Source organism: Tamandua tetradactyla, chromosome 5, assembly GCF_023851605.1.
Source record: "Tamandua tetradactyla isolate mTamTet1 chromosome 5, mTamTet1.pri, whole genome shotgun sequence".
Lineage (NCBI taxonomy): Eukaryota > Metazoa > Chordata > Mammalia > Pilosa > Myrmecophagidae > Tamandua > Tamandua tetradactyla.
In genome coordinates, this window is record NC_135331.1 from 95,168,519 (window position 1) to 95,182,605 (window position 14,087).

General features: G+C 35.7%; 1 protein-coding gene across 8 annotated transcripts in view; it reads left to right on the forward strand.

Moving 5' to 3' along the window:
* ZFAND3 (zinc finger AN1-type containing 3) overlaps positions 1 to 14,087 on the forward strand; it is a 545,448-nt gene that overhangs the window by 361,877 nt on the left and 169,484 nt on the right. The window lies entirely within an intron of this gene.

A 14,087-nucleotide genomic window follows, 5' to 3' on the forward strand; every position in this document is an offset into this window, starting at 1 on the left:
GTCTTTGTTGCTGTGCTTTTGGTGTATAATTTTAAAATCCACTGCCTATCACAAGGTCCTGAAGACATATCTCTTATGTTTTCTTGTAAGACTTACATGGTATTAGCTATTATATTTAAATTATTGATTCATTTTGAATTTCTTTTTGTATATGGTGAGAGGTAAAGGTCCACATTCATTCTTTTGCACGTCTATTTCCAGTTGTCCCAGCACCATTTGTTGGAGAGACTATTTTAAAAAAGGGAAGGGACTTGAATTAGATATTTCTCTAAAGAAGACATACAAATGGCCAGTAAGCATGTGAAAAGATACTCAATATCATTAGAAAAATGCAAATCAAGACCACAATTACTTACACACACACACACACACACACACACACACACACCCACACACCCAAGAAGAAAAATAGAAAGTTACAGCATTAGTGAAGAGAAATAGGAACGCTTGTGCTCTGCTGGTGGGGATGTGAATAGTACAGCACTGTGGAAAACAGATAGTGGTTCCTCAGAAAGTTAAACTTTGATTCAGCAATCTCACTTATAGGTATATACTTAAAAAAATTGAATGCAGGTATTGAACAGATACTTGTATACCATGTTTATAGAAGCATTATTCGCAATAGCTGAAAGGTGGAAGCAACTCAAGTGCCAATCAAGAAATGAATGGATAATCAAAATGTGGTATACATACATGTACTGGAATATTATTCAGACATAAAAAGGAATGAAGTACTGACACATGCCATAGCATGGATGAACCCTGAAGACATCCTTTTGTGTGAAATAGGCCAAACAGAAAAGGACAAATATTTGTGTGATTTCTCTTGTGTGATTTCTCTTACGTGAAATACTTAGAATAAGTAAATTCATGGAGATGGAAAGCAGAATAGTGGTTACTAGGGACTGTGGGGGAGGGGGAAATGGGGAGTTATTGCTTAATGGGTATGAATTTGTGTTTGGGATGATGGAAATGTTCTAGTAATCGTGATGAAAGTTACACATTGTCAGTGTACTTAATGTTGCAGAATTATACATTTCAGAAAAAAAAGGTAGCACTTCTGCCCCAAGTTGAATTTCCTGAAAGAAATGAAATAGTCATCCTGGCAACAGGGCTTATATGCGGGAGGACTGAACGCTGGTAGTGCGTAACCTTGGTATTAAACAGTGAGGTTGGGAAATAAGTGGAAATGCAGTATCAGGGTTGAAAATAGTGCATTATAGATGAGAACTGACCTAATATAGAGTGAGAATCAAGGACAGAGTAGGGAGAGTTGCAAGGGAGAGTGAGCAGGTACGAATGCTGCCTTCTCCTCTGCCCCTAAAGAAGAGAAATGACAGTTGGAGTTGTTGTTGTTGTTTGGGGGTGGGGGTGGGGGGATCTTTTCTCTGATTGCTTCTACATGATAAAATGTAGGTCTAAGTAGCATAAAGAATGTGGATGTATTTATAAAGCCAATCAGTAACTTCAAAGGGGGATAGTTTGGCTATTTTTTCCCCTAGTTTATTCATAAAGACTTTTCTAACTCTCTATTCAGTTGTCATTGAAGAGAATATTTAAAACCTTAGGGTTGAAAAAAAAAAAATCTACCGAGCGTCAGCTTCCTCAGCAGTTACCTTCTTGTGGCACCAGTGCTTTTGGGGTGATTCATGAATAATATTAAGGACTGATGACTTAAGATGGAGTCTTTAAATGGTACCAGGGATCAGCTGTAAACAAAGATCAGAGGTTTTTGTTTTTATTTTCTAACTTGCCTGCTGTTTTATTTTGTTAGCTTTGTCTAATTTTGCTGCAATACTTTTAACCTTATTGGTAATTTTTATTGAGCTGTATGTGTAGGGTATATATGTACATACATATCATCAAATGCTCATTTTGATGGAACTAGATTAATGTCACCATATTCAGAAAACTTCTCCATGTTTTCAATTAAAAAAAATTTTTTGGTACATTTTGTGGTTAGACTGAAAGCAGGTAAATATGTCTCATGCATATTACTTTAGGCTAATGGAGTGTTAGATAATTACTGTAATGTTAACATTAATTTATGCCCTGTAAATGAATGTGAGACGCTATACTGGGAAAACTGTATCGTTTGCACAATAAATGCTGTATAAGAAAAAAGCCTTCCTCCAAATAACTTTTTTGCTAGTTCACACTTCTGAAAAGTAAGCTCTAGAGGTGTGAAGATTCTAGGGACTGTATAATTTCAGTGATAAACTGTATTATAAAATAAGCTTAATTACTGATAAGAGTTTTGCTGTAAGCTTGACAGCTTCGTGTATTTTCTTGACTATTTTTGCAAGAAGAATTTGAGCATTTTGGGAGCCAGTCTGACTTTGTTAGTCTTATCTCTAGCCTAAATAAAAGCTTGCAGCTTTGTGGTCTCCATCTAAGTAAACAGTGAGTGACTTGAGAGACCTTTTGAGTGCTAAGACCAGTTACCTGTGGTAAAGCAGGAAGAAACATTTTTAATATGTGTAGGCAGGCATTTTGCTAGAAGCTGCGATATACAGCGAATAAGATATCCATTTACCTTACTAGCATTTGTTAAGTGCTTTGTATGGATAATCTTAAAGGCCTCCCTGAGGAAGTAGTACATACATTAAGACTTCAGAGTTGAGTAGGAATTACCAAATTAAATATCAGGATAAAGACAGGTAGTCTCCCATGTGCCGTGCTCAATGTTCCCCATGTTGAGGAAGACCATGGAGTGTTTGAAAAACCAAAAAGGTCCCGCACAATGGCTGAAACAGGGAAAGGAAGACAGGAACAGTTTGACTTAAGATGAGATTGAAGAGATGGCCAGGAGAGTTTTTAGAGGGATTTCTATAATGTCAAAACTTTATTTAAGAATTTGGATTTCATCAAAATGGCAGTGGGGAGCCATTCAACAATTTTGGCAGCAAGTGGTATTCAGAATTTAAAAGTTTTATTTTTTCTCTGGCGATGTAAGTAGAACAAAATTTGCTGTTTTATTCATGTTTAGTTATACAATTCAGTGGCATTAATTTCATATGCAGTGATGTATAGTGGTCACCACCATCCATTAGCAAAATTTCCTGTCACCTAAAACAAAAACAGTGCACCCCTTAAGCAGTAATTAACCACCATCACCACCAGCCCTTGATAATCTCTAATCTCCTTTCTGTCCCTTTTAATTTGCTTACTGTAGATATTTCATAAAATTATGGTGTTTTATGATTCAAATGGAATCATACAATATTTGTCCTTTTGTGTCTAGCAAGCATAATGTTCCCATGATTCACCCATGTTGTAGATGTATCAGAATTTCATTCCTTTTTATGGCTAATTAATATTCCATGTATGTATACAGCATATTTTATTTATCCCTTCAGCTTTTGATGGACGGTTGGTTGTTTCTATCTTTTGGCTATTGTGAATAATGCTGCTTTGAACCATTGGTGTACAAATACTTGTCTGAGTCTCTGCCTTCAATTCTTTTGGCTATGCACCTAGAAGTAGGATTGCCAGGTCATATGGAAATTCTGTGTTTAACGTTTTGAAGAATCACCAAGCTGTTTTCCACAGTGCTGTCCCATTTCACATTCCCACCGGCAGTGCGTGAAGGTTCCTGCTTCTCCACATTCTCATCAACACTGTTATTTTCTGTATTTTTAATAATAGCTGTCCTCCTAATGGGTGTAAAAGATTTCTCATTGAGGTTTTGATTTGTATTTTCCTAATGACGATGTTGAATATATTTTCATGTGCTTATTGGCCATTTGTATGTCTTTTTTTGAGGAATGTTTATTCAAGTCCTTCGCCCATTTTTAAATTGGGTTGTCCTTTTTGTAGTTGAGTTGTAGGAGTTCTTTATATATGCTGATATTAAACCCTTTTCAGATATGTGGTTTCCGAATATTTTCTCCTGTTGTGTTGGTTGTGTTTCACTTTTTTGATAATGTCCTTAGAGACACAAAAGTTTTTATTTTGATGTAATCCAATTTGTGTTTTCTCTTTCATTATTCATGACTTTCAGTGTAAAGTCTAAACATCTATTGCCTATTATGAAGTCCTGAAGATATTTCCCTGCTTTCCTCTAAGAGTTTTAATGGTTTTAACTCTTATATTTAGATTATTAGTCTGTTTTCAGCTAATATTTGTATATGGTGTAAGGTAGATAATCCATTTTCATTCTTTTGCATATGGATATTAAATTTTCCCAGCATCATTTATTGAAGAGATTATTTCTCCATTGAGTAGACATGGTTTCTTTGTAAAAAATAATTTGGTCATAGATGTGTGGGTTTATTTCTGTATTCCAATTCTATTCCATATTCCACATATCTGTTCTTATGCTAGTACCACACTGTTTTGATTACTGTAATAAGTTTTGAAATCAGAAAGTGTGAGTCCTCCAACTTTGTTCTTTTTCAGAATGGTCTTGGTGTTTGTGGTCTCTTGTCCTTCCATATGAATTTGATGATTAGCTTTTCCATTTCTGTGAAGAAGACTGTTGAAGTTTTGATTGGTATTGCATTAAATCTGTAAATCGCTTTGGGTATTGTTGACGTCTTCAAATCTATGAGCATGGAATCTCTTTTCATTTATTTAATATTTCTTTAATTTCTTTCAGTAATGATTTGTTATTTTATGTTTTTACATCCTTGGTTTAAATTTATTCTTAGATATATTATTTTTGACTTGCTTAAATATTAGATTTATTATTTTGAGTTGTTTAGTTTACTTTTGGAATTTTTCCTTGCTGTTGTCAAAATTTGTTTTTTTATGACATCGCTCTGATTGCTTTGTGGAGAACAGGTGAGACAAGAGGATACAAAAAAATCAGGATGCTGGGAAGAAATCTGAGAGATGATGATGGTTCAGACTGTAGTCTGACCAGGTAATGGAGAAGTGAATGGATTCAGAGATTTTTAGAATCTCCAGTTGGTTAGGCGTGGTGATTTTTCAGATGTAGAATTAAGGAAGAAATGGCTAGAGAGTTTGAGATAACTCCCACCTAGGCTTATGGCTTCAGCCTCTGACTGGATGTTGGTATCAAACCCTGATGTGGCTAGGACTCAGATGAAGCTTATGTTTATTTTTTGCATATATTTCAAAGTGCACAGATTTCTAGACATAGATAGGAAACACAAGACAGGAGTCGTTTGTCATTTATCATCATTTAGATATATATATATATTTATATATGTGGTATGTGTGTGCTTGTGTGTATGTATAATGCATAATGTTTTCAATGTGTGAAAGCAAGTATAAGTAAAAACAAGGCCATTCACACTTATCCACTGTTGGTGGGAATGTCAAATGGTGCAACCACTGTGGAAGGCAGTTTGGCGGTTCCTCAAAAAGCTGAATATAGAATTGCCATACGACCCAGCAATACCATTGCTATGTATCTATTCAGGGGACTTAAGGGCAAAGACACAAATGGACATTTGCACACCAACGTTTATAGCAGCATTATTTACAATTGCAAAGAGATGGAAACAGCCAAAATGTCCATCAACAGACGAGTGGCTAAACAAACTGTGGTATATACATATGATGGAATATTATGCAGCTTTAAGACAGAATAAACTTATGAAGCATGTAATAACATGGATGGACCTAGAGAACATTATGCTGAGTGAGACTAGCCAAAAACTAAAGGACAAATACTGTATGGTTCCACTGATGTGAACCGACATTAGAGAATAATCTTGGAATATGTCATTGGTAACAGAGACCATCAGGAGATAGAAATAGGGTAAGACATTGGGTAATTTGAGCTGAAGGGATACAGACTGTGCAACAGGACTGGATACAAAAACTCAGAAATGGACAGCACAATAATACCTAATTGTAATGTAATTATGTTAAAACACTGAATGAAGCTGCATCTGAGGTATAGTTTTTTTATTTTATTTTTTAAATTTTTTTCTCTCTATTATCATTTTATTTCTTTTTCTGTTGTCTTTCTATTTCTTTTTCTGAATCGATGCAAATGTACTAAGAAATGATGAATATGCATCTATGTGATGATATTAAGAATTACTGATTGTATATGTAGAATGGAATGATTTCTAAAAAAAAGAAAAGAAAAAACAGGGCCATTCAGTTTAACTATTCTGAGAACAATGAAGATAGTCTAGTTCTGAAGAATACTTATATTGTCATAAGAGCAGAGGTGAGAATCTGGTAAGATATTATATATATATATATATATATATTAAAGTAAGAAGCTAGAAGAGATTAAGTTGAAGTGAACCCAGTGACTGAAAAAAGCCACAGTGAGCCATGTTAAGTAGATCAGTATTTTTCATAAGCCAGGATCCAGGGTGAGTGCATTTTAAAGTTTTAATAGTAACTGCTTCATCGATTCTTGCTAACTTTTCTTTAAACCAGTTCATTCTTGCTGAGGCTGTTAACCCAAGTTAACATCCAACTCCTAGAATTTTATTAAGATTTTAATCAGGAGGCTAAAAGTCCAATTTATGAATTGACTAACTCTTGCTAATGACTTTGTAGCTTTTAAAAATAAATCAACGTTTGTGATTTTTCAGGAGTTGGGGTTAGAGGGGTGGAGCATCTCTATAAACCTAGAAATACCCATAAATGAAACCTGTAGCCTATTATGGACTTAAATTGGGAGTAAAGGTAATAAAGAACAAGGGGCAGAAACCTGTTCTTTCAAAGGAGACTGTGCTGGTTTGAAACTGTTGTGTACCCCAGAAAAGCCATGTTCCTTAATCCTCAGTCAGTATTGTTTGGTGGGATCTTTTTGATTAAATTGTTTCCATGAGGATGTGACCCACCCAGTTGTGGATAGGACCTTTTGATTAGGTGGTTTCCATGGAGATTTATCTCCACTCATTCAAGGTCGGTCTTAATATGCCTACTGGAATTTTTTAAGAGGAAACCATTTTGGAGAGAGCAAGCAGAGGAAACACAAGACCCAGACATTTGGAGATGAAGAAAGAAAATGCCCTCGGGAAAGCTACTTGAAAGGAGAAGCCAAAGAACCCAGCAGATGCCAGCCACATGGCTTCCCAGCTGACAGAGGTGTTCTGGACCCACTGGCCTTTCCTGAGCCATGGTATCTCTCCCTGGATGCCTTGGTTTGGACATTTTTATATTTTTTATATTATAGCCTTAGAACTATAAATTGGCAACTTAAATTCCCTTTTTAAAAGCCATTCCATTATTGGTATCCAAAACAGAGACTTTATACAGTACTTTGCATGAACCAAATTCTGAGATATCAGAATTGAATTTTTATTGATCAGTGGGTTGGAAATCAAAACTCTTAGCAACTTTTTCCATTTTACTTTGACTACTTGAAACATGAAGTAGTTTAGCTATGTGAAATTTCAAATTAAAGCATCCATTGACAACATGGAGTTGTAAACTGTGATATAAAATTAGATAGGATATGGTGACTGAGAATGGGAATATGGGAACTGGAAAGTACTCCCTGCAGGTTGCAAGCTTTTTTTAGCAAGCTGGGTGTTGGTTGCTTCAGTGGTACACTCTATAGTGGGAAAAGCTAGACATCAGAATCAGATAAATCTGGCTCTCAGATCCTTGCTGTGGCTCTTGTTAAGAGGGGGGTAGGTTGTCCAACCTCACCATGCCCCGTTTATCCTCTACTGAAATGTGGGGATGACATGTATTACCCACTTATTTTAAGGATTAAATGATATAAATGACTGTAAAGCCCCTAATAAAGTTATCTTGCTCATGTTACCAGGCAAAGATGGATTTTCTGCCTGATGCACTCCAGTCACCAATTCCTGAGACACTGGGGTTTCAAAGAGAGAAAGCGATTATTGCTACCTGTGAAGCAGGAGATCAGATGGCCTTTCAGCCCCAAAATCCCTGAACTGCAGTAATTCTGATAATTTTATAGTAAAAAAAAAAAGCAAGTTTTAGGATAATGAGCACATATTCTAGATAGTGTAATTAGATGTGATTTAATTATTGAGCACGCACAGATTGATTGCATGCTTAGTCACAGAATGCATGTAAGAAAATGGTGGACTTAATATGATGGGTATGAATTTTAGCATTATAATGAAATATAGGTCACTAATAGATTACAGTCTAAGCTACTGCACATTTTTGTTAGATCCACTTTGGTTATCAAGGTAACTTTGGACTTGGATCGGTTAGTTCTGGGCTGACCCAAGACCCTTCATTAATAAATATTAGGGGCTGTCTTTAGTGGTCACAAGATTCTAAAATCAAAAAACTAGATAAATGGGTATGAAAGTTAGTCACAAGAGTTTTACAATCACAAGGGCACAAGATAAAGGCTATACAATCAGCATCAGAGATCAGGGCAGCTAGATTACAGTTCAGAGATTTCAGGTATTTTCTTTTGTCTAGTATACCAGAATGCAAAAAGGAATATCTGTATAATGATTCAGCAACCATACTCATCCCTTAAATCCTAACTTCTCAGTTACACTCATAGTAGGCACTTAACATCTCTGAATTCTTCTCCCTTTCATTTCCCATTTGATTTTCTGTTTTGTTTTTTTTCTAAATTATTTTTAATTAGAGAAGTTGTAGGTTTACAGAAAAATCATACTGAGGCTTCTCCTCCTCTGGAAAATGCCTGTGCTCATCGTCCTTCGAGCGTGAACTTTCACCATGCGTTAAAAGTTTTGAATTGTGTACACACACACACAAACATACCTAAATCATGCTGAAAATAGTGTTCCATATAACCACCATCACAACCACCCCCATCACCCACAGTTTTTCCTATTATTAACACTTAGCATTAGTGTGGTAATTTTGTGGCAGTTGATGAAACAATATGATTTTCTATATATATATATAACTTTAGTTTCTCTAATATTTAGAAACCTTGTTAATGAGTCAAATGGATTTAGTGAGTGTATTAGTTAGGGTTCTCTAGAGAAACAGAATCAACAGGGAACACTTGCAAATATAAAATTTATAAAAGTGTCTCACGTGACCGTAGGAACGCAGAGTCCAAAATCCACGGGGCAGGCTGCGAAGCCGATGACTCTGATGGATGGCCTGGATGAACTCCACAGGAGAGGCTCACCAGCCAAAGCAGGAATGGAACCTGTCTCCTCTGAGTCCTCCTTAAAAGGCTTCCCATGATTAGATTTAGCATCACTAATTGCAGAAGACACTCCCCTTTGGCTGATGACAAATGGAATCAGCTGTGGATGTAGCTGACGTGATCATGACCTAATCCTATGAAATGTCCTCATTGCAACAGACAGGCCAGCACTTGCCCAATCAGATAAACAGGTACCACAACTTGGCCAAGTTGACACCTGTCCCTAACCATGACAGTGAGTATTAGAACAAGTGCAGTTGTATTTCTTATCTACTTATTGACTGTAAAAATAGAAATTCAGAGGTATTGAGTACTTTATCTTTTAGAAATGGCAACCCAGGTGCCCTTAATGACACACAAACTAGTCTGTGAAATATTTAAAATAACAGTTGGTAAGTACTTTTAAATGCAATCCAGTATGGGCTTTCTATAGAAAAGCATTTGACTATTTATTCATCCAGTTAACATTTATTGATACTGGATTTGTCCTGGCCACTGTATAACATAAGAGACTGGGGAAGCAAGTAGATGATTCTTGTACACTATGTAATTTCCTGTGGTGTGGGAAATCAGAGTGTTGTGTCAAAATAATACAACAGTATTTAAACAGTGCTTTAAAAATGTGCACCCTCTCTTACCTGCTTGATATATTTCTAAGAATATAAACTAAGGATGTTCAATGACATATCTTTAAGTGTACACACTTCATAGCTATCAGTAATCACAGAGGATTATATTTGACGAAAATATTCTTAATGGATTGATAAAAAATATACGGGTTACTGAAAAGGGTTAAAATGATTACTTAATTATTTTCAAAGATAAAGAAAGTGAGGTAAGCATCTTGTCACACTGTATACTAGTGAAGAGATAAAGAATGGGGCATGTGTATATCAATGATGATTTCTGAGTAATGATGGGGCAGGATATTGTCTCAGGCTGCCCTAAGGAGTGGGCTTGTCAGCAGAAGCAGGAGAGATGTTTTCTTGGTGCTCGGAGTCTTTTGAGATACATTTGGTAGAAAGAAGATTGACCTAGAATGATAATTCTGTAAAACAGAGAAAAATATGTTTAGTGAGTATGTGGGAAGCTAGCCCTGAGGTGTTCCCTGGCTGTTTTGGCTCAGCTGGCCCCATTAAGCCACTGTCTGTATCCTGTGGAAACATCCCATTTCTGGATACTTCAGGTGCAAGAGTAACTTTGTTGAGAAATTATTTTCCCCCTGTTCTAGTTTGCTAGCTGCCGGAATGCAACACACTAGAGATGGATTGGCTTTTAATAAAAGGGGATTTATTTCATTAGCTCTTCAGAGGAAAGGCAGCTAACTTTCAACTGAGGCTCTTTCTTACTTGGGAAGGCACAGGGAGATCCCTGCTGGCCTTCTCTCCAGGCCTCTGGGTTCAACAACTTTCCCTGGGTTGATTTCTTTCTGCATCTCCAAAGGCCTGGGTTGAGCTGCGAGTGCTGAGATGAGGTATGCTGAGCTGCTTGGGCTGTTCTATGTTGAGTCTCTCATTTAAGCACCAGCCAATTAAATCAAACATCATTCATTGCAGCAGGCATGCCTCCTAGCCGACTGCAGATATAATCAAAACAGATGAGGTTCACATGCAATTGGCTTATGTCCACAGCAATAGAACTAAGCACCTTCACCTGGCCAAGTTGACACCTGAACCTAACTACCACACCCCTCCCCCTTAGTTGATAATAAGGTAAGCTGTCAAGATTTTGTGTTGCTGTTCCCTCTTGAGTAGTAATCCCATTAAGTTCAAAAGTTTTAACTGAGGTTTTACAAATTTGTTTTTAAAAACTTTATTAACATAAACCTGTCAGACTCACAGTTTTATTTGATGACAGTTTATACCTTTGTATATACCATTAACTCTACGAATTTATAAAAATAGATCATTATTTCAAATTTTTCCTCATTTATAGAGGTGGATAAGCCTGGAGATCAGTGATTTTCCCATTTATAAAAGAACCGTACAACCACAAATGTGTCTGGATCAAATGAAGTGACTGTTTCTGGGACCCTCCATATGTACTGCTTTCCAGAGTGGAGTGATGAGAAGCAGTCTTTCTGCCTCATTTTGCCTCATTTTGTTGTTTACTTTTTTATGTATGATATAAATCTGCCCCCTTCCTTTCATCCTTGGAGTAGAGTTCTGGGATTTGGGGGTTGAGGTGGGAGAGGGGATGGGTAGCAGTTGTCAAAGGTTGACTGTTGAATGATTCAGAAAGAAAGGGACAAGAGTAAGAACTATGATACAGAAACATCAGGGCCAAAAGAAGAGATAATTCTTATTTAGTGACCCATTCTTAAAACCAGCAAAATATCTTTTATTTTTAATGGCTGTAATTTGTTGAGGACTTAACGTACCACATACTTGTATACACTGTTTTATTTAATCTGTATCATATTAAGAGAGCAGTAGTTTCCTCCTTTTGCTTTGCGTAAAAGGCCCCAAAAGATTAAACAATTTGCTTTTAGCCATATTCCCTGAAAATATCAAAGTTAGGATTTGAATCCATGTCTGACTAACTGCAAAGCTTCTTGTATTGTGCAAGCCACTAACTTTGACCTGGGAGTTAGAAAATGTTATGACTTAACTGTGAATTTCTTATAAGTTTATGTTAACTTTCTTGACTCCTGTTTTATCTGTAAGTTGTGAATATTGAGCAGATCTTTAACGTCACTTCTGATTGTAAAATTCTGTGACTGCTGGGTTCTTTATGGAATTCGAGCAGCGAAAGTTTAGAACTTCTAGTTTTGTTTGTGATTAGCCACTTCAGTTTGTAATTAACACTGTTAGCATGTTGGTTTTATAATACCATTGCCTTGTGGAGGTGTAGAAAAGGTATAGTGGGAAGATGGGTTATAAGAAGGTACAGCGTATCAACCACAGATCCACAAAAGAAAATTTAAAAAGATACCTGAGCATCAAAGGAGCATGGCAAGTGTAGGCTAGAGATTGTGTGGTTAGGACTTGATAATTGTCTTTAGACACCAACATTTAGCTTCAAAAAGGGTTATTGTGCCTAGTGAGTTTCTGTGTGTATCCATCTCATAGCATGGGGATTTCTGCTAGATGGTACAATGATGACTCAGTTTCATTTATTTTAAGGACTTAGAATGTTTTCAGTTAAAGATTAGAGAGATAGTTAATGAGGAACACAATGATTATTGACATAGGAGAGCTGATGAGATGACATGACATAAAAAAAAACCCATCATTTTTGCAGTATTTTCATTCCATTTGTATAGTACCTTTGTCTCTGAAGGTGCTGTACAAATATATTGAGATAATAAGCAATTTTAAAGTGTCAAAACACTGAAGAAGAAAGAGACTAGGAGGAATAAATACACAGAAAAAAGATAGTGAATACTTTAGATTACTGATTTGCCCCACAGGTTAGTGATTAGTTACATCCATTGCATTCACCAGTGGTGCTGGAAATGGGTAGAGAGGCTTGACATTGAGACCTCTCCCTTGGGCCAGTCAGTGCATCACCATTCTTCATTCCGTGATTGTGATTGAAAAACTGTGCTTTTGGTGTCACATGGACCTGTATTTAAATCCTGACCTTGCTACTGACTAGCTGTTAACTTATAACAAATTATTTAAATTTTCTGAGCCTCAGTTTTTTCATCAATAAAATGGTGTTAATTATACTTGCTTTATTAGATTTGTGTCCTGAGAATCAAAATAAATGAGTTTTGTATACATGAAACATTTAGTTCCATACCTGTACCATGCAGCTGTTATGTTTAGTGTGTGTCAAAATACCGTGTTTCTGATGAGGTTAAAGAGCATAATAGCAGTTGCTTCTTTATGATTTGAAATGTGGAGTTGTCACAATCATCCTTTCCTTCTCTGAATTGATAACATGAAGTATAATCTGTACTTCACAGACTAGCATTAGATTTTTTAAATGAAATATAGGTAGAATACAGATAATGAAATTCATATACCTACCACCAGCTGAAGAAATAAAAAGTTACAGTTAGAAGTAAAACCTGTGTTTCCCACCCCCACCCCCAGAGGGAACCACTACTCTGAATTCAGTGTATCATTTCTATACCATGTTTTTGTACTGTGATTATGTATCCATAAACCACATATGATATTTCACATATTTAAAAATTGTATATAAATATTATATTTATGTGTCTTTTAGTAGCTTGCTCTTCTCTCAACATTGTTTTTTAGATTTATCAGTTACATTTGTAACTCTAGTTCATTTATTTTAACTGCTATACAGTGTTCCATGAGTGCATATCATTTTCAGTCAAAGAATATTACCTATACCTTTTAATATCTCTCTATGCCTCCATGTCTGTTTCCCTCAACCTTAGGAGGTAACCACTGTCCTGAGTTAAAACTTTTTTTAATGGTTTAAATATGCATATTCCTAAACAATATATTAAGATTTTTAAGGTTTTAAACTGTAGATTAAGATTTTAAAGATGTATGTAAGTACAGTCTTACTGTGTTACTTAGTGACTTGCCTTTTATATTCAATATTATTTGAGATTCACTCATGTTGACGTATGTGCTTAGTTGTTTTCACTCTGTACAGTATTCCATTGTTTGAATATATCATAATTTATGGACTTTTAGTTTTTATTTTTCCATTATTACCAGCAATAATATAGTTAACATCCTTGTGCATGTCACCTTAAACATATCTACTGAGTTGCTAGGCACATACGTAGGAATAAAATGACTGGATTGTGGGAAATACTTGTCTGTCTTTATCTTTGCTGGATTTTGATATATAGTTGCTTTGTTATGATTTAATTATAAATGTTTTCTACTTTCTGATTTGACCCATAAATTTAAAGTGTAGTTTTAAGTTTCCAAATTTGTTATCAGCTTTGACTTAACTGCTCTATGTTCAGATAATATTGTTTGTATTTTACTAAATCTTTGGTTTTTGTTGAGTTTTGCCTTTACATGGTCAAGATTTAGCCAGAATCTAATGAGTTTTTACAAATACCCTATGTGTTTGGAAATAATTC